The 27,553-nt window shown below is 47.8% G+C and overlaps 1 protein-coding gene across 5 annotated transcripts in view; it reads left to right on the forward strand.

Annotated features, from left to right (window-relative positions):
* Positions 1–8,680: 8,680 nt before the first annotated feature.
* Positions 8,681–27,553, forward strand: part of TLN2 (talin 2) — a 183,322-nt gene continuing 164,449 nt past the window's right edge. For 2 of the 5 annotated variants that reach the window (XM_081838620.1, XM_081838617.1), the window contains exon 1: positions 9,042–9,253. The gene's annotated coding sequence lies outside the window, so the exon portion shown is untranslated. Of the gene's footprint in view, positions 8,801–9,040; positions 9,254–9,759; positions 9,911–27,553 lie in introns of those variants that run through there. The other 3 variants (XM_081838619.1, XM_081838621.1, XM_081838618.1) reach the window with 3 other exon arrangements.

Consider the following 27,553-nt stretch of genomic DNA (forward strand, 5'->3'; position numbering starts at 1 on the left):
GGAGCAGGCCTATAAATGAGCATCATCAGAACCCCAAGCTCTTGTTGGTAGCGGCTCCTCTGAAGAAAAGGGGCGAATGATGCAGATGCTGCTAAAGGCAAGGACTTTTACCCCAATGGTTTCTGTTTACAAATATATATGGCCAGCACTCCACTTTCATAAGGGCAACAAAAATGTAGTCCTGGTGAACATGGGGAATATAAAGTGGCTGGGAATAAGAGACGTGTGGTTGTAATACATCATCATTTATCATCTAAGCAAACAAACAGAGAGTAAATCAGACATTACATTTTTATGGTGGACTTATAAAGCATGCTGTTGGATGGAAGAAAGCTTACCATACTGTCTGCATCACTGAGGATGGTTGGACTTACTTCTGAAAATACCTAGAGAGGGTTGTATCATTAATTGATTAGGCAATTAAATGTTTTCCTTGAGAGGTTAGACCTGGCTATAGTGACACATGCTTTAGTCCAAGATTCCCCAACCTGGTGCCTTCCAGCTGCTTTGAACTACAACTCCCATCAGCTGTGTGCCTGGCAGGAGTTGTGGTCTGAAGCATCTGGAGCGCACCAGGTTGGGCAAGGCTGCTTTCTGCCACATCTCTAGTGGTTCAATATAATGCACTCCATATGAGGCTGCCTTAAAAAGCTGTGGCAACTTCAGCTGGTCCAGAATGAGCCGGCCAGATTGCTCTCTGGTGAGGACGGTGGGTGCACACAAGCCCTTTACTGCAACAACTACTACAGCCCTGGCTCGTCTCACCAAAAGGGTAGGGAAGAATGTGGTGCCAACAACCAATACCAAGATGAACAGGCTTGCCTGTTGAACATGCTGCTTGATGGTAGTGAGTCGTGGGCAACTGACACCTGCCAGGAGCGATGCCTCAATGCCTTCCACATGTGCTGCGTCAGGAAGATTTTGGGCATCACATGACAGGACAGAACCTCAAACAAAAATCTGCTCTCCCAAGCCAACATTCCCAGCATGTTTTCACTTCTGCCTCAGTGGCATCTATGCTGTCTTAGTCCTGTCCACAGCATGGAGATGACAAGGATGTGCTCTATGGGGAGCTGGCCTTAGGCACCAAGCAGGTGGCAGACCAACTCTGCATTACAAAGATGTCTGCGAACGTGACATGAAGGCTGGCAGCATCAGCTCCGCCAGGTGGGAATCTCCTGCAGACAACCGCAGTGCCTGGAGACAGACAGGTTGTGCGTCTATAGCAGTGACCAGAAGAGGAATGACTGCCAGGGTCTTAGAAAGTTGCTTTATACATCAGACCATTGACAGGCAAACTAAGGCCTGGGGGCCGAATCTGGCCCAATCGCCTTCTAAATCCAGCCCGCGAATGGTCCAGGAATCAGTGTGTTTTTACATGAGTAGAATGTATCCTTTTATTTAAAATGGATCTCTGGGTTATTTGTGGGGCAGAGGAATTCGTTCATTTTTATTTTTATTTTCAAAATATAGTCCAGCCTCCCGCAAGGTCTGAGGGACAGTTGACTGGCCCCCTGCTGAAAAAGTTTGCTGAGCCCTGTGTCAGACCATGGGTCCATCCAGTTCAGTGTTGACATACAAACGTAATCTGGTCCAGCCTCTTGTTCTCACAGTGACCAGCCAGGGGCTCATTCCGGAAGCCTGAAAGCCGGACCTGAGTGCAACAGCAGCACTCCCCCTCCTTGTGAGGTTCCAACAACTGGCGCACTGCATCTGGAATTAGAAGAGGACTATAGCCATTGCAACGGGTAGCCATTGACAGCCCTCTCCTCCTCCATGCATTTGTCCAACCCTCTTTTAAAGCTGTCCAAGTTGGTGACCCTCGCCACCTCCTGTGTGAGAGAGTTCCATAGTTTAACTCTGTGCTGCATGAAGTAGTCTGTTTTGCCCCCCGTCCTGAATCTTCCAACATTCAGCTTCACTGGAAGCCTAGGAGGTTCTACTATTATAAGTGAGGGAGAAGTTTTTTCTGTGTCCACTTTTCCACACCATGTCTAATTTTACACACCTGCTATCATGTCTCCCCAACTTTTCTTATATATATATATATATATATATATATATATATATATATATATAATGTGCACTCCACCCCCGAGACCACTATCCATTGTAACTATCCAACCTCCCAACATTGCGATTTCTGTTTTAACAGTACAAATTCTACAAATACCTTCCATATCTTCTCAAAATAATTTCTCCTCCATATTCGCCATCTTAGCTTGATAGTGCACGTTAATTTCTAGCTATATCCCACACCTCCTTATACATTCTTCCATTGGATAGTCACCTTGCCCCTTCCACTTCCTAGCTATAGCATCTCGTGCCGATGTCAATAAATCTGTGAGCAAGTATTCCACTTTTCTGAGCACAGACTGGCAGCAGCTCTCCTGGGTTTCAGACAGGAATTCCTTCCAAGGGCTGCCTGCAGACTGAGCCTGGGACCTTCTGCATACAGAGCAGATGCTCAGTCACTGAACTATGTTCCTTTCCTTATGGCTACAACCAAGATTTGGAACTCTGCACAGAGAAGTCTGCTTAAATATATATATATCCAGATGATGTTTAATCTGCTTCAGATGTGCATTTCATTCAGTATTTAGAGTTATTAATCTGAGCTTGCTGATTTGTCTTTTATTGCTGTTTTTGAACTGGCTTTATATTTTGGCTTTTAAATATTTTTATTGTACTGAAAGTACTGCTCTGTTGCCCAGGAAAAGGCAGAAGACCAGAATCACAGGATGGTAGTATTGTAGAGTTGGGACCCCAAGGGTCTTCAGGCCCAAACCCCTGGAATGCAGGAATCCCTGGCAGGCGGCCATCCAACCTCTGTTCAAAAGGGGAGTTCACCCAGTGGCATAGCATCAGTTGTTGGTGCCCGGGGTGTGCATAAGCGTGGCAGGGATTGTGCATCGTGCACATGCACTGGGTGGGTGGGGAGTCAGCCCAGCCCTCGCCTTCATGAGTGACCCTACCCCCACCCAAGCAAAGCAGGGCACACTGAGCTGCCTGCCTGCCCATGCAAGGGGCCCCCGGCTGAGCTGTGCTGGGGGCGCCTGCTTTGCACCCCCACAAAAACTGTGTGCCTGAGGCCACGGTCTCCCTGCCCCAGAGTCTACCCCCTTCTGAGGTAGCCCATTCCACTGCTGAATGGCTCTTACCATCAGGAAGGTCTTTCTAACGTTTAATATCCGAGAGGCCAACACTGCTCTCTGCTTTGCCCTTCTGTACTTGAGGAGGGCAGTGACACAAACACTGCTCACCAGGGTAGGTTTCCCAGCTGTTCTTGGTAGAAGCCCCTGGCAAAGGAGCCAGGAGAGGAGGCTGCAAACAATATTTCACAAGGTTTGAGAAATGCTAATCTAATTTAACTCTGTCTTTGAACTTGCAGTGGATACTGTATCTGCATCAGTATCCACTGGTTTTGAACCCATTATTTTCTGGACTGGTGATAATCTCTTGATTATATTTTCCAAGGCTATTCCAGTAGAAGGGTTGCAGTTTCATAGCTTCTGACCAGATAAGTTTTCAGGGGAGTTTTATGAGTCGGAGCACTCATGAAATGCCCTTTTAAGGGCCTAAATGCTTTAACGGTTAAACCCTGTTGCTCCCAGGGGCCCTCCATCTCTCCCATTTCTGTTATGCTGTCAGCTTTCTGACTGCTTAAAATCAGGCCCAGAAACAGCATTGAGCTTGTCATTTTTTTGCTCTTTGAAGTTTTGTTTTGAGGAAATAAAATAAAATAAACCAGAGATAAAAAGGAAGTCTTCTGCAACTCCTGGAGTTATCTAGAATGATCAGCTGACTTTACCAAGGCCTCTTTGTTGCTGCAGAGAAGAAGTCATTATCCATTATCCTTCCTTCTAATAACTGCTGCAAGCGTCAGGCGCTAAGCCACCTAGCAGAAATGGGCCAGTCTTCCTCCTATAGGAGGCCTGTGGGTGTTGATCCGTAGCAGCCTTGGGCAACTGCTGCCCTCCCTGACTCCTGGCAGGATCTGCTGCCTGCTTGGCCCCCTCCATGCCAAGAGGCTGGAGCTGGGAGCTTCCATTTGAATTCCCGCACAGCTAGGGCATCCACTCCCTTATGGAAAGTTACTCTGGAACAAGGGAAATAGAAACTGGACAGGAATTATCCTACTGGAGCAGACTAACCCTAACCCAAAAAGATGCCAAGGATGTGGTGATACACGTACGAAGGATCTTGGCCAGGGATCCTTGTAACAAGCAAAAGTGGGGGAAGGGTGAGGCAGGAGAGACGAAAGTGCTGCAGGCGTGTTGCCTCTTGGGGGGTTCTTGGCACTGAGAGAGAACTGCTTTTATAGACTGCAGGATGGAGAGCAAAGTCCTATCCCACAGGATCCAGAATGTCATTGCCAAAATCCATTTTCTAGGTACTGAAAAATGTCTCCAAATTGTCCTCTTTACATGCATGGGAACATCCATTACGTGGGCCGAGCATTTTCACGTACTGAAGCAGCAAAGTTCAGCTGCTGCCTGAATCGCAGTTCCAGCTTGATCTTCACACCTGCTCACCCCACCCTGCCTCTTAGTCTCTGAAAGCAAAAAAAGAAAAGAAAAGGGGGGGGGTTCAAATATGCACACATACAATGTATCCGTTCAGCTATTTGGTTGTCAAGCAGTTGCTAAGGCTCCTCCTCCTCCTCCAACTCTGAATTGCTTCTGCAGAGCTTCATTTAATATGCTAAGTTTTCATTCTCTCTGCCCATTACGGGAAGCCTGCCAGCAGGAAGCGAGGGCAACAGCAGTGCTCTCCCCTCTTGCAGTCCTAAGCAACTGGTATTCAGAGGCAAACTTCCTCCATCAGTGGAAGGAGATAGCCTTATAATAGCCTTTCAGATTCCTTGAGCCTCCCATCCAATCTGTTAAAATAGCTGTGGTCCAATGCAGAGAAGCCACACAAATCTAGCACCATATCTTTCTAGGATACAAGCTTCCATCAGGAAGCAGGTATTCATTACGTTCTGAATCATAGTTGTAGAGTTGGAAGGGACCATATAAAGGTCATCTAGTCCAACCCCCTGAAATGCAGGAATCTTTGGCCAAATGTGGTGCTTGAACCCACAACCCTGAGATGAAGTCTCACATTCTACCAACTCGCAAGTATATTTTATTAATAATAATTTATTATTTCTACCCCACCCATGTGGCTGGGTTTCCCCAGCCACTCTGGGCAGCTTCCAACAAAATATTAAAATACAATAGTGCATCAAACATTAAAAGCTTCCCTACAGAGGGCTGCCTTCAGATGTCTTCTAAAAGTCTGGTAGTTGTTTTGCTCTTTGACATCTGATGGGAGGGTGTTCCACAGGGTGGGCGCCACTACCAAAAAGGCCCTCTGCCTGGTTCCCTGTAACTTGGCTTCTCACAGCAAGGGAACCGCCAGAAGGCCCTCAGAGCTGGACCTCAGTGTCCAGGCAGAACGATGTGGGTGGAGACACTCCTTCAGGTATACTGGACCGAGGCCATTTAGGGCTTTAAAGGTCAGCACCAACACTTTGAATTGCGCTTGGAAATGTACTGGGAGCCAATGTACGTCTTTCAAGACCAGTGCTATGTGGTCTCGGCGGCCGTTCCCAGTCACCAGTCTAGCTGCTGCATTCTGGATTAGTTGTAGTTTCTGGGCCACCTTCAAAGGTGGCCCCATGTAGAGTGCATTGCAGTAATCCAAGCGAGAGATAACTGGAGCACGCACCACTCTTGCGAGACAGTCTGTGGGCAGGTAGAGTCTCAGCCTGCGTACCAGATGGAGCTGGTAAACAGCTGCCCTGGACACAGAATTGATCTGCGCCTTCATGGACAGCTGTGAGTCCAAAATGACTCCCAGGCTGTGCACCTGGTCCTTCAGGGGCACAGTTACCCCATTCAGGACCAGGGAGTCCTCCACATCTGCCCGCCTCCTGTCCCCCCAAAACAGTACTTCTGCCTTGTCAGGATTCAACCTCAATCTGTTAGCCGCCATCCATCCTCCAACCACCTCCAGACACGCACACAGGACCTTCCCTGGTTCTGATTTGAAAGAGAGGTAGAGCTGAGTATCATCATCATTTTGCTGAGATTGTGCTTCAAATTCCATTACTGTTTAGGAGGATAGTGGGTAATCATGCCCTATCTGAATCAATGCACCTATCACTTTAACTATCAGCAGGTGGTGCTGTCATTTCACTTTTAACTCCCTCCCCTTTAAGGAAAACTGGTTAAATGAATCTTAAATCTAGGTGCCCAGGGCCAGCCGGCCCTGCCCATGAGGCAGCTGCCTCAGGCAGCAGGATCTAGGCAGGCAGCATATCCAGCCTCCCCCAAGTGTGTTGGCCGCCACCATCTTGGTGACTGCAACCACTACTATGCTATAAGATCCACTATCCTGTAATATCACATTTGAGCCTGTTCTACTGATGAAGCCTAGGATGGCGAAACAAGGCTAATATTCCTTAGACTCTGTGAAAGGATTCGGTGGAACTGAAACAACCCTGCATGTGGATTATTGGACTCTAAGAACAGACAGGTGGAATAGATACTTATACATGTATGGACCTTATGCATGAACTGACTAAAGAATGAACTGATCCACTGGGTCCTCTGCTTTTTTCGTTGAACTTTATGAGACTTCCATTGAAATCTACAATTTGATACATTGAATAGTATACCTTATTTATTCAAAAGTACAGCCGGTTACATCTTGTGTGTTTATTGAGTATGTTACACATAACAATAGGTTTGTTGTTGTTGTTTTCCCACAGCACACGGGCAGGAAGGCACTTTGGCAGCCGGCCTGGAGAATCACCTGTGCCACAACAAGGAGGATTTTGGGGACGGGGGCAGGATGGCAGCGTAAAGAAGCCATTGCGACTTGAGCCTCTTTCCTCTCATTGATGATCCCTTCCAACTCTATGATTCTATGAAATATAAACTGTCCTTCCATCTGCCTACCTCATCCTGACTGAAATTATTGAGGAGTAGTTCGTCAGGACTGGCCGCCTTGCTCTGACTAACCAAGTTCATGATGCTCCCTTGTGAGGGGGGAGCAGTGGTGCCCCCAATCCCTGACTGGAGGCAGGGAGCAAGGGAGGGGGAGGGGAGAACCTTAGCCTCCATGGCTCCTGGACTACCTCAGCAAGCGAAGAAAGGAAGAAGCTGTCTTATTATACGGCCTTGGTCCAGTATTTCTGAAGGAGCGTCTCCACCCCCATCGTTCTACCCGGACACTGAGGTCCAGCGCTGAGGGCCTTCTGGTGGTTCCCTCACTGCGAGAAGCCAAGTTACAGGGAACCAGGCAGAGGACCTTCTCGGTGGTGGCACCCGCCCTGTGGAACGCCCTCCTACCAGATGTCAAAGAGAACAACAACTACCAGACTTTCAGAAGACATCTGAAGGCAGCCCTGTTTAGGGAAGCTTTTAACGTTTGATGTATTATAGTATTTTAATGTTTTTTTGGAAGCCGCCCAGATGGAAGCCAGATGGGCGGGCTATAAATAATAATAATAATAATAATAATAATAATAATAATAATAATTATTATTATTATTATTATTATTATTATACCAAGTCAGAACACTATAGCTCAGAATTGCCTGCATGGACTGGCAGCAGCTCTCCAGGGTTTCAGGCACGGAGTCTCTCCCAGCCCTTCCTGGAGAGGCCAGGTTTGGACTTGGAGCCTTCTGCACATGGTCCTTCCCCTAAAGATGAACCAAGATTCCAGTCCTCATTGCCCTCTGAATAAAGAGCTGATTTAAATAAGATTGTTGGAAGCTCCCCTGTACTAAGTCAAAGTCTTGGTCCTTCTAGCAAAGTCTTGTCTACAATGACTGACAGCAGCTCTCCAAGGTTTCAGACAGGAGTCTTTTCCCTGCCATGTCTGGATATACAGGAGGATTGAACCTGTGACCTTTTGCATGGGAAACAGGAGCTCAACCACTGAGCTACAACCCTTCCCAAAAGAAGATTGCAGCCTCAACAAAAGAATGTATTTTTCTTCAGTACCTGTAGTAAAAAACCTGCATACTGGTACACCTGGGTCCGACTGCGCAGCGACATAATCCTCAGGTGAGGATTTATAAGGCCCTCCAAAATGTCATATAATGATGTGTGAGGTTTCAAGTTATCCAGAATTCTTCATCCAGTTAGACAAGACCATGGGACATGCAGCATGTCTGGAGAAACAGCACTAGCTAATGGTCAAGCCATCAGTTCCTGCATCTGCTGAGTCATCAGGCGGAATCTGGAGGAAGCAGACATTCAGATGAGGCTTTCAGGGGGCTGCTGTTCTGGTTTCAGGGTCTCTGGAGAACTCAAAAGCTGGAACGTTATTTGGTGAGATTTTGGTTTGGTCTCATATATGGATAAGATATTCATGCTCTTTTTCCAGTGGGCAACCCTGACAAGTTTTGCTTTTAAAATATATTTTTTTCAAAGTGCACCAAATCATCAATTACAGCATAGTTCAGGTCAGCACACAGCAAAATTACTCCATTTGGAAACTGATCAAGAAAGCATCCAAGCCAACACAGTGAGAGGTGAATAAGGTTGCCTGCCTTCCTGTCCACCAGCCTGGCTCCCGTGCTTTTAACAGGAAACTGAGGTGCAGAACAAGCAAGTAGCTGCAGCTTTCTTCCCTGCAAGGACGGAAAGAAGCCTCCCTTGCTTCACGATATTCTACACGTGGGGACCGCTGTCTGAAAGCAGAGGAGGAGCAGAACTAGTTTTGGGCAGGAGAAGGTGGCAGCTTGCCCGGTGGAGAATCACGCACAGTTCTCTGGCGCAAAGGCATTTACTCGGGAGTAAGTCCTACCGAGCTCAAGAGGACTGGAGCCTGCTTCGGCTGCAGCCTGGGAGATACCTTGGCTTTTGCTTCGGGAGAGGGATGAGCTAATTCTGGGGAGCGGCTCGCCTCGCTGCTGGGGAGCTCCGCCAGCAACGTGCAAAACAAGCCTGCTGGGTGGATGGTCGGTCCAGCCAGCTCGGGGGGAGGGGGAGGAGGAGGAGGAGGAGGAGGAGGGGAGGAAGGCCAGCTGGCCGGTCGGTCGGTCGGTCCCGGGGTGATGACGCGCTTCCTGCTCTCCCTGGGCTGGGGGCTCTCAGCCTGGGAAGCAGAAGCGCCTTGCAAAAGGCTGGCAGAGACGCGGCGCCTCCGAGCAGGCAGGAGGTTGCTGCAGCCGCGGCGAGAGGAGGAGGAGGAGGAGAGCGGCGCCCCGATGCCCCGCGCCATGCCCGGCTAAGGCTCGCCTCTCCCGGTAGGAGCCGCTTCCAGGCGTGCATTTCGGGATATATGCAGGTGTATCTTTATGCGCATGGTTTATGTGCACCTTTGCATTTAAATGCTTTCGGGAATATATTGGCACCATCGGCGCGCGCGGAGGAAGCAGGCGAGCTGGCGGAGAGGGCAGCGCCTCCTTGGAGGGGCTGGATCGGACCGTCACTGCCTCGCCCGCGCCCGCCTCCCCCTCGCTTCCTTTCCCGGCCACGGCCACCTGTCCTTTAGCACGGGAATGCAGCTGACTCTGCAAAAGGATCCCCCCGCCCCGCCCTTGCTCCCTTGCATCTTCCTCTCCCCCCCCCCCCGCTTCCTGACCTCCTTTTCTGGCGATCGGGGGGCCCTGGCGAGGCAGCGAGGCGATCGGAGGTGGGCCCAATCCTCACTGAGCAAGCCTACCGACCCCTCCCCGCCGCTTGTTGCTTTCCGCCCCCGCCCGGCCCCCTTCGCAGCGTCCACAAGCAGGCTGGGCAACTGGGTGTTAGCGGGTGGGGAGCTCTAGAAAGGCAGCCGGAGGTGAAGCAGAATGGGATCGTGTCCATTTCAGCTCCCCGAGAGCTCGGGCTCTTGCTGGCGCTGCCCGGCGCCCACCGCCGCACCCGCCCATCTTCCCAGCCCGGCTGCTGATCCGCGTCAGGTCAGACCCGCTTTGCAGATGGCTTGAGCTCAGTGCGGTTTGCCCAGACTTGAACCACCTTCTCCTCCTCCTCCTCCTCCTTCTCCCTTCCCCAAGAAGCCTGGTGTGGAAAGGAAGGAAGGAAGGAAGGAAGGGGGCTGAAAATCCAGCAGCCTCCAAATAAGTCAGCCTTATCTGCTTGTGCGTTATCGGGGGAGCCTTTTTGGAGACACGCTGGATCAGGGGGAAATTCCTTGCGCCGGGGAGCCATATTTGCTGCTTGGCGCGGCTTAGCCGGCTGGGTTCTCGTGGTGGAGGTGATGGTGGTGGTGATTTTAATAAACGGGTTGCACGTTCCCTGCAAGGGGGGGGGGCGGGGAGCCGCCTCCCTCCCTCCCTTCTTCAAATACCTTTGAAAGTTCAGTTCTGGGCTGTGGAGCTGGGCGAAGGCCCCGGCAAGGTGATCCTGGCGTGGCGTGGGGATGGTGGCTGGAGGAGGAGATGTGGGTCTTCTGGCGCATGTGCCCTTTAAAGCACCACCGGCCTGGGGAGATGCGAAGGGAGCAGCCGGATCTCTGCAGAACTGGGCGTTTGCTTTAGGGAGCGAGGCGCGCCTTGGGAGATGGGTGGCTGCCCCGCCGCTTGGCTTGGCTTCCCTTCTTGAAGGTGGAAAGCAACCCGGCTGTTGGCCTGGGAGGAAGGCAGCTGCCAGGAGGCGGGGGGGGGGGGCGAGGAGGTGGCACCTCTAGGTGCAGCCTGGTTTCTAGGCATGCAGCCAGAACAAGGTGGTAGAGCCCTGAGCTGGGAGGATGGGCTGTGTCACTTTGGAGTGCGAGTGGAGGGGACTCTTCCTTTTTTTAAAGTGCCATGACCCTTTGCAGGTTTTAGGGGTTTTTATTTTTACAACATCCCTGAAAGGGCTGGATCCCCCCGCCCCCGGTGACATGCTTACTTTATATCTTCAGGGAGGTTTTTGTGAAAATAAAACAATTGAGGCGTGTGCTCAAAAGTAGTACCCCCCACCTGCATCCTGAAGTGGTACGCTCCATCCTGCTCCACCTAGGACTTTGTTGCTCTAGGACTTTGTTGCACTGGCTTGGTGATGCCCCTTTCCCAAGTGTCACAGCCAAAGCAAAGCCAAGTTCTTCTGGCACAGGAGGAAGGGAAATTCCACAAGTGCCTCTCCTTGGAAGTAATTATAATACAGTAAGGCATCAGATAGCTAATAATTTCATGTTCTTGCACAGCACCTAAAACCAGCAACCTGATAAAGTCAACTTGCCTTGCCTGATGTTAGGACCAGCAACACCTAAGGCTTTTTCCGGATACTGTATGTGTGCATGAGGGCAGCATCAGAAGTGCACTTGAAAAAATGGAGAAGGGGTGCGCAAGCTTCATTTTAGAAACAGTAATTTTCTGTTGTGATGCTGTTGCAAGGCATCACTGAGATGACCTTACAGGGTTTTTACAGCCTGCCTCTGTGTGCAGACAGGCCTCTGTGTGCATCTGAGAGAGTCTGGTATTTGTGCAGGAGCCATGGCTCTTGGAAGCTGTCAGTTCCATGACACGGTTTCTGTCCCTGCAGGTTGCTTGAGGAGGAGGAACAGGGTTTGATTCCCTGATGCCTGCTTGGGAAGGGCTCAGGCCTAGAGCAGCTGCTTTGCATGGAGAAAACTCATTGTTCAGACTCTGCCCTCTCCTGTTAAAAGGGGTTGGGTTATGTGAAAACCGTTCTCTGCCTGAGACCCTAGAGAGCTGCTGTCAGTTAGTGTGGAGGCTGCCCTGGGCTAGATCTGACTCAGTGCAAATGCATGGAGAGTAAGACTGTCCCTGGAGATGGGTTGTGGCTCCATGGCAGAACATCTGCTTTGCATCTAGAAAGGTCCTTGTTCAATTTCTGGCATCTCCAGTTAGGGCTGGAGAGAGAGAGAGGCCCCTGTCTGAAATCCTAGAGTGCCATTGGACACTAGTGTGTTAGATAATGCTGATAGATTGGGTATACCTGGATGCCACTTTTCCATAATGAGTTGCACTCAGTGCAGCTTACAGCAAATGTTCAAGGCATCCAAACACAGAGTGTTGGAAATACAGATATGCAAAATACAGAACACATCAGTAAATTCAAAATTAGCAAAAACCAACAATTTAGCAAACACATAGTAAATTCAGCATTACTGAAAGAAAATAGTTATGTAGGTTTAAGTACATAATTACAAATCAAAACCAGAGTGAACCAACAATAATGTTTCTGTTACTGGTCTTGCTGCACTGCAGGGAGCCTGGCTTAAGTATAGTTCAGAGGGGAGAGGCGGGTGATATGCAGCTGGCTGCCAGTGAGCCAGCAGGACCAGTGGTCTGAATCCGGAGAAGGCAGAGTTTTGAGTCCCTATCTTCTAATGGCTGTTAGCCAACATGGCCAAGTATTTCTTCCTCTGTCAGGGGCAGTGTGCTAGGAATCGCAAGAGGAAGAGGGGCTGCTGCACTCATGTGCTGCTTCTGGGCTTCCCATGGCGGGGGGCAGGCTGCAGTGGAAAATGGGGTGCTGGCTAGATGGGTCTTTGGCCTGGGGGCCTGGCGAGCTTGCTGGCCAATGCGCAGATGCCTCTGCTTGTGGTGGTAGGTTCATGTTGCCGGTGCTACCTGCTTTGCTCCAGCCAGTGAGTTTGCCACTGAGCATCATGGAATGTACTGCTCCCAGCCAGTGCTTGTATGCTCTGACTGAATTTCTCTTTTCAAGTGTTATTCAAAGTCCTGTATGATACGTTGAATCTTGCAGAACCACATTCTGCATGTGTAGGGACCACAGAGGGACGGTGGACAGTAAGCGATTGACCTAGGCCAGAAGGATCTCTGGCCTCCCTGATGTTGCTGGGCTACAACTTGTGCTGCCCCTGACCTTTGGCACACCCAGACCGAGGCTCATGGGACTTGCAGTCCACAACAGCAACAGGAAAGTCACAGCTTCTCCATCCTTTGCTGGAGGGTTTGCCCTTGGAACAGGGGCCTAGATTTCACGTGCAGGGAATCTGTAAGAATGGGCCCACAACAGACTCACAAAGCGCAGATCTTGCAGAGGTTGCTCTGTGGCTTGTTGCTTGTCCTTGAGCCTGTTGAGTGGGGAAATGTATTATTTGTGCATGGGAGTTATCTAATTATTCCAAGCTCAACTGAATTTCTTTTCTCCCCACCCCCATGCGCAAGGAAATTAAGGAAGGTGCTTCTCCCCCCCAACCCCACGTGTCTTGTCTAAACATTATCACAAGATCATGGTCAATGATCAGCAGTTGAGTGGGATATTGTCGTATTGTATTGTATTTTAATTTTCTGTACTGCCCTTTGTATGTCGATCTCAGGGTGGTTCACAACATAAAAATACAAGATAAAAACACAAAGTACACAAGAAAAACTAACACGCACACAAACCAAAAAACACAAAAGTGGAGTAGATGGCTCTACTTTTATTCCCGCCTTAATAATGACATCATCATGGTGTTGACATAGCTCTTTTTGGAGTGTTCGAAACACTTCATTTCTGTCACCTTGTTATCCTAAATAGCTCTGTAAGGAGGAAAGGTTGCACAGTAAACCCATTTTGCAGATGGGGGACTGAGGTTGGGAGAGTGAGGCATGCTCTTGGCAGAGACCAGATTTGCTGATTTGTAGCCCACTTTCCTGACTACGCTGCCCTTCCTGTTCTTTGGCTGTGATCTGAGCAGCCCACCAAAGAGCAAAAGAATCCTTATTCCCGCTTCCAGCAAGGCATTTTGCTTTGGAAAAAATGAAAGCAAAAGAACCCACTACACTGAAAGCTGGGTAGGAATACCCATAAAAATATAGGAAGCTGTTTTGTATCAGTTCAGACTTATTGGTTCACCTGACCCGGCGTTGCCGCCTCTGTCTGGAAGTGGCTCTCCAGGGCCTTAAGCAGAGAAAGGTCTTTCCCCTTCACCTGCTGCTACCTGGGGTTCTTTTAACTGGAGGTGTTGGGGACAAAAGGTAGCGCCTGCTGCAAGCATTGTGGCTGCTTTGCCACCTGGGCTTTGGCCCTCCCGTGTTAGTTTTTAAACCTTAATAATACTAATAATAAAGGAGCATCTAGCCACTATCCAGCCACCTTGCTGAAAGGCAAAAGAAGGCTTTATCATGTAGCCCTGATCAAGGAGGAAGCCATTTGCATCTCCATCCAGGTTGAGAGGAGTTCCCTACCAGGACAGACTTGGCTCGTGTGCTCAAGACATCGAGTCCATAAAACATATTTTGCTGCACTGTGCAAAATATGAGCAAGCCAGGGCTGAACTGATATTACCCTTGCTAGTACCTTTCCCGGGAAAATCAAAGGCTCATTATGTCAGGTTCCTATTGGAAGACCGAGCAAATGCTAGAACATTAGCAGTGGCAATGTTTTTATCGGTGGTTGCAAGAACCAATGATCCCTATCTTTTGAAGAAAATGCTTGTTTAACCTGGAGGTAGCCTGTCCGAATTGTGCATTGCTTTGTAACGATTTGTTGGGTCTCTGGACCGTAGTAAAGATTGATGATGATGATGATAATGAATCTCCATCAGGAGAGAGTTGTATAGTCTGGGTGCCACTGCTGTGCAGATCCTGCCTTACATAGCCACTCACGGTACCTGACCTGAGGTGTTGGGAGTCTGCAAAGCAGGACCTTCAGAGGTGGACTTTTGCTGGGCTGGCTGGCCTCTTTGGCTGGGCCGCCTCTGCCTGTATCTGAAGCATACGGCTGCATTTCCTTGGTGTGCCTGTGATAGAATAACCTAGGAAAATGATGGTTGGGGGTGTATGGGCTACAATTCCCATCATCCCTGAACATTGGCCATGGGGGCTACTGGGAGCTGAAACCCATCAGCACCTGGGTGTAGGAAAACAGGCTGAAATGGGCTAAAGATGCTCACATTGTATGCTTTTGAAGGTTGGCAATGGTCCAGGGAACCTTGCACAATTCATTCTCTGACTTGTGTCCCAACAGCTCTCATATTACAGATTCGGCCTGATCCAGATTCTTTCTAGCTATTTCTCTACACATTGTTCAAAATGCAAGTGAGAAAAGACAGTATTAGGAGCAGCCCTCAAGTAACATAACCCAGAACTGACAAGGAAACGGTGAGGACAAAGAATTGATTTGCTAAACTATGAATCCTGGGCAAAAGCAAGAATTCTTGTGAGCGGTCTGGAGCCATTTCCATAAAGGCAAGGCCTGGCGGTGCTTTGCAGCAGAGCACCCTGCCACACAGACACGGATCTCCCCCCCCCCCCTCCAATAAATCATGCAGATCTTGCAGCCTTTGCTAAACTTGCTTGAAATGCAAATCTCCATATTTCTAGGCTTCACAAACCAACTTGCAGGCCAAAGACATGGTTTCCCCGAAGCAAAACTCATGGCAAAAGAGGCTAATCTGGAGTTCTACATCAGATTCCCCTTTTGCCCATCAGGAGCACTGCAAGGCCTTGCGGAAAGGGTTATTCCAAACGAGTGCTCAATAATGGCGCCTCATCATCCTGGGAAAAGTGACCAATGGAGCGCCACAGTGTTCTGTCCTGTTGTTGTTCAATATCTTCCTTTGGAGGAAGGAATTGAGAGGATGCTTATCAAATCTGCAGATGACACCAAACTGGGAGGGTAGCTAATGCTGCAGAAGACAGAAACAGAATTCATGAAGACCTTAACAGATTGGAGACCTGGGCGCAAGCTGAAAGATGGGTGACACCTGCCTCGCAAGTACAGGCAGTCCCTGTTTACGTGCGTTCAATATGTGTGCGACTGTGTATATGTGCATCACAGCAAACCTGCAAGTGACTTGGAAACATCATAAGGATGTCATTGAAATGTCACTAAAAGGGCGGAATGGGGTGGAGTGAACCAGGGTGTTTCCAGGCTTTTTCAATGGGTTTCAGTTATGCTCCATTTCACCAATGTACGCCTCAGAGTGTATCCCATGCATAAACGGGGGACTGCCTCTAGAACATGTGAAAAGGATCTAGGTGTCTTAGGAGACCATAAGCTGAACATGAGTCAACAGTGTGATGCAGCAGCAAAAATAGTGATTGCTATTTTAGGCTGCATCAACAGAAGTATAGTGTCCCAATCAAGGGAGTTAATAGTCCCACTATATTCTGCCTTAATCAGACCGCATTTGGAATACTGTGTCCAGTTCTGGGCACCACAATTTAAGAAGGATGTTGACGGACTGGAAGGTGTCCCGAGGAGGGCAACCAAGATGATCAAGGTTCTGTAAACCAAGCCTTATAAGGAAGAGTTGAAAGAGTTGGGTATGTTTACCCTGGATAAAAGAAGACAGAGAAGAGATAGGATATCTATCTTCAGATAACTAAAGGGCTATCACATGGGAGATGGAGCAAGCTTGTTTTCTCCTGCTCTGAAGGCTAGGACCTGAACCAGTGGCTTCAAGTTATCACTCAATATTGGGAAGAACTTTCGGACAGGAAGAGCTGTTGGTCAAGGGAACGGACTCCCACGAGAGGTGGTGGACTCTCCTTCCTTGGAGGTTTTTAAGCAGAGGTTGGATGGCCATCTGTCATGGATGTTTTAGTTGAGATTCCTGCATTGCAGGGGGTTGGACTAGATGATTCTTTGGGTTCTTTCCAACTCTACAATTCTATGGTTCTATGATGGTGGGGCACATGGCAACACAGTTGTGCTACCTGAGGCTGATGAGAACTATAGTCCAAAATATCTGGAAGGGACCAGGTTGGGGCTAGCTAATTTAAAATAATTGCATGTATCCAACCTACAACTCTCTTTTTTTGGAAGAAAAATGTCTCCAGCAGCCTGATGAAGAGCAACTGAGCTAATGAATTAAACTATCAGAGTTTGCTTTCATTTATCTATTTTAACTAATAAGACAGCTTCCATTCTAATCAAATAATCTCTGTTAATTAAATGGGGGCTCCGTTGGCTTTCAGCCAGTTCATGAATATGTATGGGGAAAACTTAACTTCATCTGTCATGGTGAATTATATGCCGGCAAACCTTATGGGGAGGGAGCCCGTTAATGGAGTGTGTGTCACTGCTGGTATATTGATGACTCTTGGATGGAGATATCGCATGGTGTGTACAGGCAGTCATATTCAAATTCCCGTTTGGACTGGGTGTTTTTCAGTCCATCCAAGAAAGCTGGCTTGTGGAGCTCCCTTTCTACTTGCGGTCAGTGCAGAATGCTGCAGCACAATTGCTGTGCTGACAGGAGGGAGACCTTGTCAGCATGTGACAGTTGTGCTCCGAGATCTGCTCTGGTTACTGATTTGCCACTAGGCCAAGGTCAAGGTGTCACTATTAGCAGATGACGCCCCTCAACAGCTGGGGACTGCATTTGTAAGGAACATGAGGAACTGCTGGGTCAAAATGTCCAATTTTCACCCAATTACCAGAACTACTTGGCAGAAGACTGAGAGGTGACAGCCAGCCATTTTCAAATACCTGAAGGGCTGTCACATGGAAGACAGAGCAAGCTTGTTTCCTGTTGCTCCAGAGGAAAGGATTCAAACTAATGGATTCTGACTAAACACTGGGGAGCACTTTCTGATGGTGAGGGTTGTTTGACAGTGGGACATACTGCCTTGGAGGGTGCTGGTTTTTAAACAGAAGTTGGGCGGTCATCTCTCATGGATTTTTCAGCTGTGTTTCGTGCATTGCAGGGGTCCCTTCCAACTCCACAATTCAAACTGATGTGGAATGTGGTGACCTGAACTTTCCTGGAAACAGGAGTTACTGAGATAAACTGGAATTGACAGATCTTCCCGTCCCAAATGCATTCATATTCTGCCTGGCCATGCCACTTGGCATTACCAGACCAGAGCATGCCTGTCCTCACACCCAGCAAGATCTGCCCAGTTGCCCTGCCACCCTCACGGCTCCTGTTGGCGTGGGCTGCTTTCATTTGTTTTGCCATGCACTGACGTGTGAGTCCCACAATCAGAACAACTTCCCATTGCAAATAAGCGAGCAGAACATTTAATCTTGTGATGGATCTGGTTCTTTTAACAGAAGGGCTGCAGCAGACCGTATATTGACTGCCATGAAGAGGCCGAGAGGGTGGAAGGGAGTGAGGCCCTGGTATTTTCAGTCTCTGTTCCCACAACTCTCACACCCATGCACAGCCATGTCAAGTAGCATCTCAGGGGTTTTTAATTTAAGGAGAGAAATGGCTTGAGCAGGAAGAATGCAAGTGCCCATTGAGGGGCACACTGACAAAAATTGGGGAGGTGTATCCTCTGGAAGGGGTGAGAAACCCGTGCCTTACAACCTCGGGGCTGTTTGTACTTAGCTCTTCTTTCCATCAGACATTCCTTTGATCTCCAACACTACATCTGTGCCGGTAATCTTCAGTGCTACCTCTCACTCTTTCTTCCACTATTTTGGAATATTTCTTATCAGTGATGGCCAGTGAAGTGGTTCACTGGTAGGAACCACCAGCTGCTGATGCAAGGCATTCAAAACAATGTGAATTTGTTATCAGTAACCAACTTGATGAAGTGATCATGCTGGGGACAAGGGGTGCCACAGTCAGAACCACGCAAGAGCTCAGTTCCTAAATGTTTTTGGCCTGCTTAGAGGGAGGATAGAGAAGCATCAGTGTGTATAGAAACTTGTCCACTGTACAAAGGTAAAATTCGCACCTTCAGCCACTTTTGCCACTCTCCTGCCCCTCACTGGCATGTTGCCCAGATGGGAATGTGACCCTTGGTCTGGAAAAGATTCCCCACTGTGGGTTAGCTGATGCAGCTGCTGGTGCCAGATGTTGATCAGTGTAGGTGATTAGCCAGTCTGCAACCATGCACTTGCACAGTGCTGTTCGGGGTGCCTCCTCCTGCCAGCAGCATCCCAGGATAGCTGCAAAATCCATTTCTCGCCTCTCTTGATTAACCCAATGTGGCACCTAGCACCTAGCACTAAACTGGTTCCCATTCTTGTTTCTGCTTTCCCTCTTAACGTCTCATATCTTAAAAATGAATGCTGATAGATGGGCTTGTTTCACTCTCCCTCTTCTACTCCTCCATCAGCCTCAGCAAACACGACCAGTGGTCAGGGAAGATGGAGGTTGTAGTCCAGCAACATTGGGGGGGGCACAGATTTCCCCACCACAATCAATCATCAATCATTTCATTTCCAAAGTTAAAACAATGCTCAAGGCTGCTTACAACATACAAGAATTTAAATAACTCCAAACACAACAAAACTAGTCTCAAACAAAACATGAAAAAATATACAACTGAATTGAACAACCTCCACACAGATTACAAGATCCAAGATACAAAAAATTGACAGCAACATCTTCCCCAACAAACCCCCCTAAACAATGCCCCATTCCTAGACTAAGACTTCTGGGGAGTGAAGAAAGTGGAGGCTCCCTGCTGTGACTCTGAATGAGCTGCTTTGGTGTGTTTATCAGGACTGATTAAACCAGGGATGGTGAAGCTGAGGTCCTCCAGATGTTGTTGGACTCCCATCAGTCCCAGCCAGTGTGGCTGATGACCCCTGCAAAATTGGGAGCAGAGTTTGTGAATTTGGTGCCCCCAGATGTGCTGACTAGAGTGATGGGAGCTGTGGTGCCAAACATCTGGAGTGCACCAGGTTAGCGAATGTTGCTGACCATCACCTGGTGGCTGGGGCAGATGGGAGGATGAGCTCACCAGCAGCAGCATCTGGAGGGCCATTTTTCTTCATTTACTATCACTCGTAGCCGAGTAAGATTGTCTTCCATAAACATGGTTTTAACAGTGTGACCGTGACTGTGGAGGCCAATTCTGGATCCATACATCCTTCCACAGTGGGGACATTGGTTTCTGGGCAGGAGTTGATCACGGTGTGGATTTGCAAAGCATGCCTTCCTCTTATCACGTTTCTCCCTTGCGTCCTGAGTTCAAGTATCTTCAAAGCCTTTGGTAAAGGCTGTTCTCCAACTGGAGCGCTCGCAGGCCAGTGTTTTCCAGTTGTCAGTGTTTATACTACATTTTTTAAGATTTGCCTTGAGACCGTCTTTAAACCTCTTTTGTTGACCACCAGCATTACACTTTCCATTTTTAAGTTTGGAATAGAGTAGTTGCTTTGGAAGACAATCATCAGGCATCTGCACAACACGACCAGTCCAATGAAGCTGATGTTGAAGAATCATTGCTTCAACACTGGTGATCTTTGCTTCTTCCAATACACTGATATTAGTTCGCCTATCTTTCCAAGTGATGTGTAAAATTTTTCGGAGACACCGTTGATGGAATCTTTCAAGGAGCTGGAGATGGCATTTATAAGTGATCCATGTTTCACAAGCATATAGTAAGGTTGGCAGTACAGTAGCTTTGTAAACAAACATTTTGGTTTCCCTGCGAATGTCCTGGTCCCCAAAGAGGACTCTCTCTTGCTTGCCCTACAGGGACAGTCCTGAGGAAACAGGAACTGCTCCTGGGCACTTGGGACAGTCGCAGTGACTTGTAGGAGGCAAACTAAGGCAAGGAAATAATCTGTGGTGCGATCTTGTGGAAACTGCCCATGGGGTTGGCCTCCTGGGACGGAAATCTTGTAACATGGATTTGAGGAACAAAGCATATGCTTGTTTGCAAATGAATGTCAGCAAAATCCAGTTTGCTGCAACTCTTGTATGTGTGTGACATTTTATGCAGAGGAATTTCCATTCTCAAGAGAAGCGGGGGCAGCGGGGCCATTGCTTTGCGGAAGAGCATGAGATGCCGAGGGGTCCCAGATTCAGTCCTCAGCAGCATCTCTACGCAAGGCTGTGGGAGACCCTGGAAAGCAGCTGCCAGTCAGTGCAGCCAAGACTGAGATAGAGGCCAAAGAGCCTGGCTTGGTATAAGACAAAGCTGTTCATGTACAGCCCTATGAAAAACTTCCACTCACCTCTGAGGATCTGGAGTCACCTCCTCACCCCAACATTAGTTTAGAACACATACACACACAAAAAGAAAAGAAAAAGCAATTTATTCATTCACACGTCAGTGCCCAACCCACCTCTCTCTACTTCACACAGACACACGTTTTGCAAATTAGTACCTGCAAATGTGATGGGGAACTAGATGTAACTCAGTGGCTTTTAAGTTTACAGTCCCTATCAAACCAGCTCCATGTACTTGGCAGGAGTTCTAGGATGGGAGGTAGGAATCAGAAATGGTCTGAGTTCTCTGGATATCTCTTGATATAACTCCGAGATATTCCAAGTCCTTTCTAAAGTTTGCTGGCATAGATTTTGTAGTTTGTTCATCACCTGTCTGTTATTACTTCTCTTGATTTCATCATAGACTGATTTCCCAAGATTTGTTTTATTTCAGCTGCCACTGTTATCCGTCTTATGTGCCTATCCCCAATGTGCACTTCCTGCATTGAGTGGGTGGTCATGGGGTCTTTGTTGCTCTTTGGGTAGCCTGCCTGGGCCACCAGTGGAAGATGATCCTGCCTTCCACATAAAATAGTTGATTTTTTTAGTAAATAGCATGTGACACAAAGATGTAATCTACCACACGGCCCCCATTCTTGGATATTACAGAGATTCTGGGATATCCTTTACAGAGCAAATAGCTCTACAATGTGTGATTTGCATGGTTTGCTTTCTTTCTGATGTGATTCTCTACACAGTGACTCAAATCTGGGCCCAAGCACCTTGCCTTGTGTGCCAAAATTCTTGGCTTGCTGGGGCAGAGAACCACTGTGCCTCCTGCAGGTGGTCAGAGGGGGGCTAATGCAGCTGCCAGCTCAGAAGGGATACAAGCAGTGTTAGAAACTCAGATATATAAGCTAATCATAGAGTTGGAAGAGACCATGAGGATCATTTAGTCCAACCCACTGCAGTGCAGGAACATGCAGTTGTCCGATATGGGGATGGAACCTGTGACCTTGCTGTTATCAGCACCATGCTCTAACCAGCTGAGCTATCTCCAAATAGCTCAGCTGGTTAGAGCATGGTGCTGATAACAGCAAGGTCACAGGTTCAATCCCCAAATGGCACCTTAAACCTAGGTTACAGTCACCACCATGGTATGTATAGGTGCCATTTCTACCCCCAGTGGGGTATGGTTCATCATCATTATCATCATCTCATTTCTGTACCGCTTTATATTTTAAAGAAAAAAATCTCAAGGTATTTTACAACACATTAAAACATCAAATGAAACAATCTGGAATAAAACAATTTCAAGCTTCCAGGAAAATATTTCAGATCCTTCTCTAATTGACATTTTGCTTTCCCCATAGTTATTTACTTAATTAATTTCTATAGCTGCCCCATGGCAGAACTACTCTAGAAAGCCAGTGTGGTTAGACCTGGCAAATCCCCACTGAGTCATGAAGCTCACTGGGTGACCTTGGGCCAGTCACAGCTATTAACCTACCTCACAGGAGACACAAGAGCTACCCACCCGGGAAGAATGGCAGATGAAGGTGATGGACTATATGGAACTGGCGGAAATGACTGGCAGAATCCGAGACCAGGGAGAAGAGTCGGTAGAAGAAGATTGGAAGAAATTTAAAGACTATCTACAGAAATATTGTAAAATTAAGGAATGTTAGAAGGATGTTGGAATGAAGTTATGTGGTTTTAGTAGTAATGTTATAAAGGAGTATTTAAAGATGGATTATTAACAGGTGAGAATGTAAAGTCATAATATATTAAGATAAATTAGTAAGATAAAAGTAAAAATGGAAAGCATTTGCTGAAATAACCAATTGAACTAGAATACAAAAAAGGGAGGTGTGAGGAGGTCAGGGAAACAAGTAAATGAAAGACAAGTTATGGAAAAGTTGGTTTGTTTTTAATTGTTTTTACTTTATTGTATTTTGTATTTTTTTTTCTTATTTTTGTAACTTTTTTGAAATTTTAATAAATATTATTTATTTAAAAAAACCTACCTCACAGGGTTGTTGTAGGGCAGGCTTCTTCAACCTTGGCCCTCCAGATGTTTTTGGCGTACAACTCCCATGATCCCTAGCTAGCAGGACCAGTGGTCAGGGATGCTGGGAATTGTAGTCTCAAAACAACTGGAGGGCTGAGGTTGAGGATGCCTGTTGTAGGGATTAACTGAGGAGGGGATGAATCATGTGCTCCTTGGAGAAAAGCACGGGATATAAATACAATAAATAAGCTCTTCTAGTTACCTGCTTAAGAAAGCTGGAGGGGCCAGCCAGATGGAGATGTCAGTTGGCAACCTGGCACCCAGAGATCTCTATGTTGTTGCAATTGAACCCGCACTAGTCGCAAAATGTGCCTGGCACCTGGCTAATTTCTAACACTGGATACAACGGACCCGTTGGACTCCACCTGGTTCCAGAAAATTGCTGGCTCCAAGCTACCTTGTCAGTGTGAGCGACCCATCACTCAGGCTGCCTTGGGGCTCTTGTTCCTTTTGGTTCCCGCTGGCCTCCAGGCCTTTGGGAGCATCAGGCACGAGTTCTGTACTGGCAGAATTAGAGCAGTGTGGGGTTAGCATCCTCATTGCGGGGTGTGTGTGAGAGAGTTGTAGTGCATCATAACTAATGTACAAAATGTATCCCTGGGTTCCAATTACTCCAGCTGCCCTTAGCTTCTAGGCTCTGCTTTTTTACTTGCCTCTTTTTGGAATTGTGCAATACCAAGTCAGTTCCTCAGATCGCAGTGTCCTCAAACCTAAGAGCTTCAGTCTTGCAACTGAAATCCACTGTGGTACCTACTTTTTGGTGATGAACTTTGGAGAGCAGGCTAGTGTAGAAAACACTGCTGCTGTTTCAGCTCTTGCGTACATGTACAGATTTGGGGGAGGATTGTACCACGCAGCTTATCTCCCCAGTGCATGCTAACGGGCTTATTTGAACCGCTCTTTCTGCTCCAAGGAGACTGACCTTTGAGGAGAGAGGGGCTTGTTAAAACCACAGAGCAAAGCAGCGGCTGTCTCTCTTGCGCACCCAAAGAGCAGAACCCGCCTGATGGACAGACAAGGAGAGTAAGCGGGCCTGACAGATTTTCAGGGGGGGGGGGGACAGGTTCCGTTGCAGCTGCTCAAGTCTTTGCCTTTGGCTGCAGATTTAGCCATTAGAAAAGGGGTTTTGTTTTTTTAAAAAAAGACAGAGGCAAAATTAAATTTCAGGTGCCTGTGGAAGTGTGCATTGTACCACACATTCTTCTGCTGCCCGTGTTGGCACGGCTGGCCTTAGACATTTTGCTGCCTGAGGCAAAGATGGAGGAGACGGCGACTGAGGGCTGCTAGCCGTGATGGCTGTGCCCTGTCTCTGCTGTTGGAGGCACAAATGCTTCTGAATGTCGATTGCTTGAGACCGGTTGCTTATGTTCTTATGCTCCAGCTCCATTCCATGGATGGGCAGTTGGCACTTACGTCCACACTGGCGTGGGGTGGCCTTCTCCAGCCCACCTGATGCAACAGACTAGATGAGGGGCTCCAGAACAGGCCAGGGAGGCCACAGAGCCAGTGTGATGTCGTGGTTAGAGTGGGAGAGGCCAGAGTTTGAATTCCCACTCGTCCGTGAAGCTCACTTGGGCCAGGCATTGCCTCCCAGCCTAAATTTCCTTGCAGGGCTGTTGTGAGGATAAAATGGGGAGGAGGAGAACAGTGTATGAGCTTTTGGGAAGAAAGGTGGGAAAAGCTGGGCAGCTCAGGAGGAACAATGGGGATTGGCCCTGCCGCCCTGCCACCACTTGCCACCTGAAGCAGTTGCCTCTCTCTGCCTCATGGTAGGGCTTGTTCTGCATGTGGGAACAAGGTGCCAACTAAAATGCAACTGGGAGGCTTCACACACCTTTAGTGTCTTAAATACTGTTCAGAACAATAACTTTTATTATTATTATTATTATTATTATTACCCTCAGGATATGTCTGTAAATTACCTTGTTTACTTGTACCTGGGCTTTGCCCACAGGTGATACTGGCAGTAAAATATGAGGACTCCCACATGAGGACCAGCTTTCCTTTCTGTTAGGTTTGAGTTTTGTTGTTGTTGTCTTTCCTCCAAGATGTTCAGAACACTATACAGAGTTCTCCCCTTTTTGCACAGCAACTTTGTGAGGTTGGCTAGTCATGCAGATGTGCAGGGAGGGGGCTGTTCCAAGGTTAATCAGCTGGCTTTATTGCTGACTGGGGGATTTGAACCCAGATACGTTACTTTGAAAATCCCTGATGCACCTAAAATGTGAATTGAGCATTTGAACTTCTCACCCCTCTCATTCAAGCAAGAGAGGAACTGCTTATAATTTTCATTTTTAAAAAATGTATCTTAATCCCTCCCTTGAGGCACTGTTTGCAATTTGCAATCATGCATCAAAAAAAGTTTAACCCCGGCTTGTAATTTTGACCATGTCATGGAAGTTCTAGCCAGTTTATTAAAGAGAATGGAATTCTGTTTAGAGTTTTGTCTTGCCTCGTTTTGAGTGGATGCAGTCGGGGGGTTTGATACTATATAACTATAATTACTTTTTTTATACCCTGTCATGTTTCCCAAAGAGCAATTAGTTCTTTAATAACTTGATGAGCTGTAATTAAAGGGCAGCACACCTCAGTGTCCCTGGGTGGGCAAGAGATAGTTAACCATCTTTGTTCCTTTTCTTACATGCTTGGGAAAAGGGGGGGGGGGCGCTCTGATTTAACTTGACACAACAGCAAGAACTGACGACAGAACTAGCTTGCAAGTATGAATGGCACTGTCACAGGAATCTTCCCCGTTTGCTTTTTGCCCATCTGACTTCCTTGCTTCGTTTTTCAAGCTAAAATAATGTTGCACTGCAACATGGGCTAAAAGTTGGTTTGTGTCATGTGGTTGCTGCGTAACGGAGTGACTTCAGAACATAAGAATGCGGCAGCTACACTGGTGACTGGGAGCGACCGCTGGGACCATATAACACCAGTCCTGAAAGACCTACGGTACATTGGCTCCCAGTAAGTTTCCGAGCACAATTCAAAGGGTTGGTGCTGACTTTTAAATCCCTAAACGCCCTCGGCTCAGTATACCTGGAGGAGCGTCTCCACCCCCATTGTTCAGCCTGGACACTGAGGCCCAGCTCCGAGGGCCTTCTAGCAGTTCCCTCACTGCGAGAAGTGAGGTTACAGGGAACCAGGCAGAGGGCCTTCTTGGTAGTGGCACCCGCCCTGTGAAATGCCCTCCCAGCAGATATCAAGGAGGTAAAGAACTACACAACTTTTAGAAGACATCTGAAGGCAGCCCTGTATCAGGAAGTTTTTTTAATGTTTGATGTTTTATTATGTTTTTATATATGCTGTAAGCTGCCCAAAGTGGCTGGAGAAACTCAGCCAGATGAGCAGGGGCAGGGAATACTACTGCTAGCGGTACCCTACAGGGTCAGGCCAATGGTCCACCAGTTGTCTGCATGGAAGCCGCAAGCAGGATTTGAGTATAAGAGCCCTCTCCCCTCTGTGGGTTTCCAGCAACTGGTATTCAGAAGTATTACTGCCTCATGTCCACCATGAATTTGTCCAGTGCTCTTTTAAAGCTGCCCAGGTTGGTGGCTATTGCTGCCTCCCTGGTGTGCAACTGAGTTTCATAGTTTAACTACCGTATTTTTTGCTCTATAAGACTCACTTTTTCCCTCCTAAAAAGTAAGGGGAAATGTGTGTGCGTCTTATGGAGCGAATGCAGGCTGCGCAGCTGTCCCAGAAGCCAGAACAGCAAGAGGGATTGCTGCTTTCACTGCGCAGCGATCCCTCTTGCTGTTCTGGCTTCTGAGATTCAGAATATTTTTTTTCTTGTTTTCCTCCTCCAAAAACTAGGTGCGTCTTGTGGTCTGGTGCATCTTATAGAGCGAAAAATACAGTATGTGCTGCATGAAGAAGTTTTTTCTTTGATCAGTCCTGAATCTTCCAACATCATTGCTTGTCCACAGGTTCTAGAATTATAGGAGGAGAAAAACTCTTCAGTATCCACTTTCTCCACCCCGGGCATAATTTTATAAACTTCCGTTATGTCTCCTCTTACTTGCCTTTTCTCTAAACTGCAAAGTCCCAAACGCTGCAGCTGCTCCTCATGAGAGACTTGGGTAACATTAGCCCTGATCCAGCAAGCAAGGTAGCTGGGGAGCTGCATCTGCGTGAATTCCCTTTTTGGATCAGGACCCCCCATGCAGGCTGGGTGTGGATAAAAGAAACTTGTTTTTTACACAATGCATAGTTGAGCTAAGGAACTTGCTCCCACAGTGAGGGCCACCAACTTGGATTGGATGGCTTTAAAAGAGCACCAGACAAGTTCATAGAGGCTGCTAGCCATGATGGCTGGCTATGCTTTCCTTCCACAGTCAGAGGCAGCAGTGACTCTGCCTGGTAGTTGCTCAGAATCGCAGAAGGGGAGAATGCTCTCGCGCTTTGGTCCTGCTTGCAGGCTTCTCATGGGCATTTAGTTGGTGAGAGCAGGGCGCTGGACTAGGTGGGCCATTGACTTGACCCAATGGGACTCTGTGTTCCTAGATTCTGATTCAGGGCCAGATCCGTGTTGAGTATTCCCTGGGTTGGCACAGATTGAGGGTGGCAGTGGCTGTGCACAGCCCTACCATTTTCTAACTTTGTATCAGTCCTCATTTAATACAAAAGAGCTAGGAGTTTCTTTATTTATCCAGAACAGGAAAATCCAGCAAACAATGGAACAGCCAGGCCTTGTCTTGATTACTTAGGATTTCCTCTAGGTTGGCTGAC

This window comes from Podarcis erhardii (assembly GCF_964252035.2).
Source record: "Podarcis erhardii genome assembly, chromosome: 14".
In the NCBI taxonomy this organism is placed as follows: domain Eukaryota; kingdom Metazoa; phylum Chordata; class Lepidosauria; order Squamata; family Lacertidae; genus Podarcis; species Podarcis erhardii.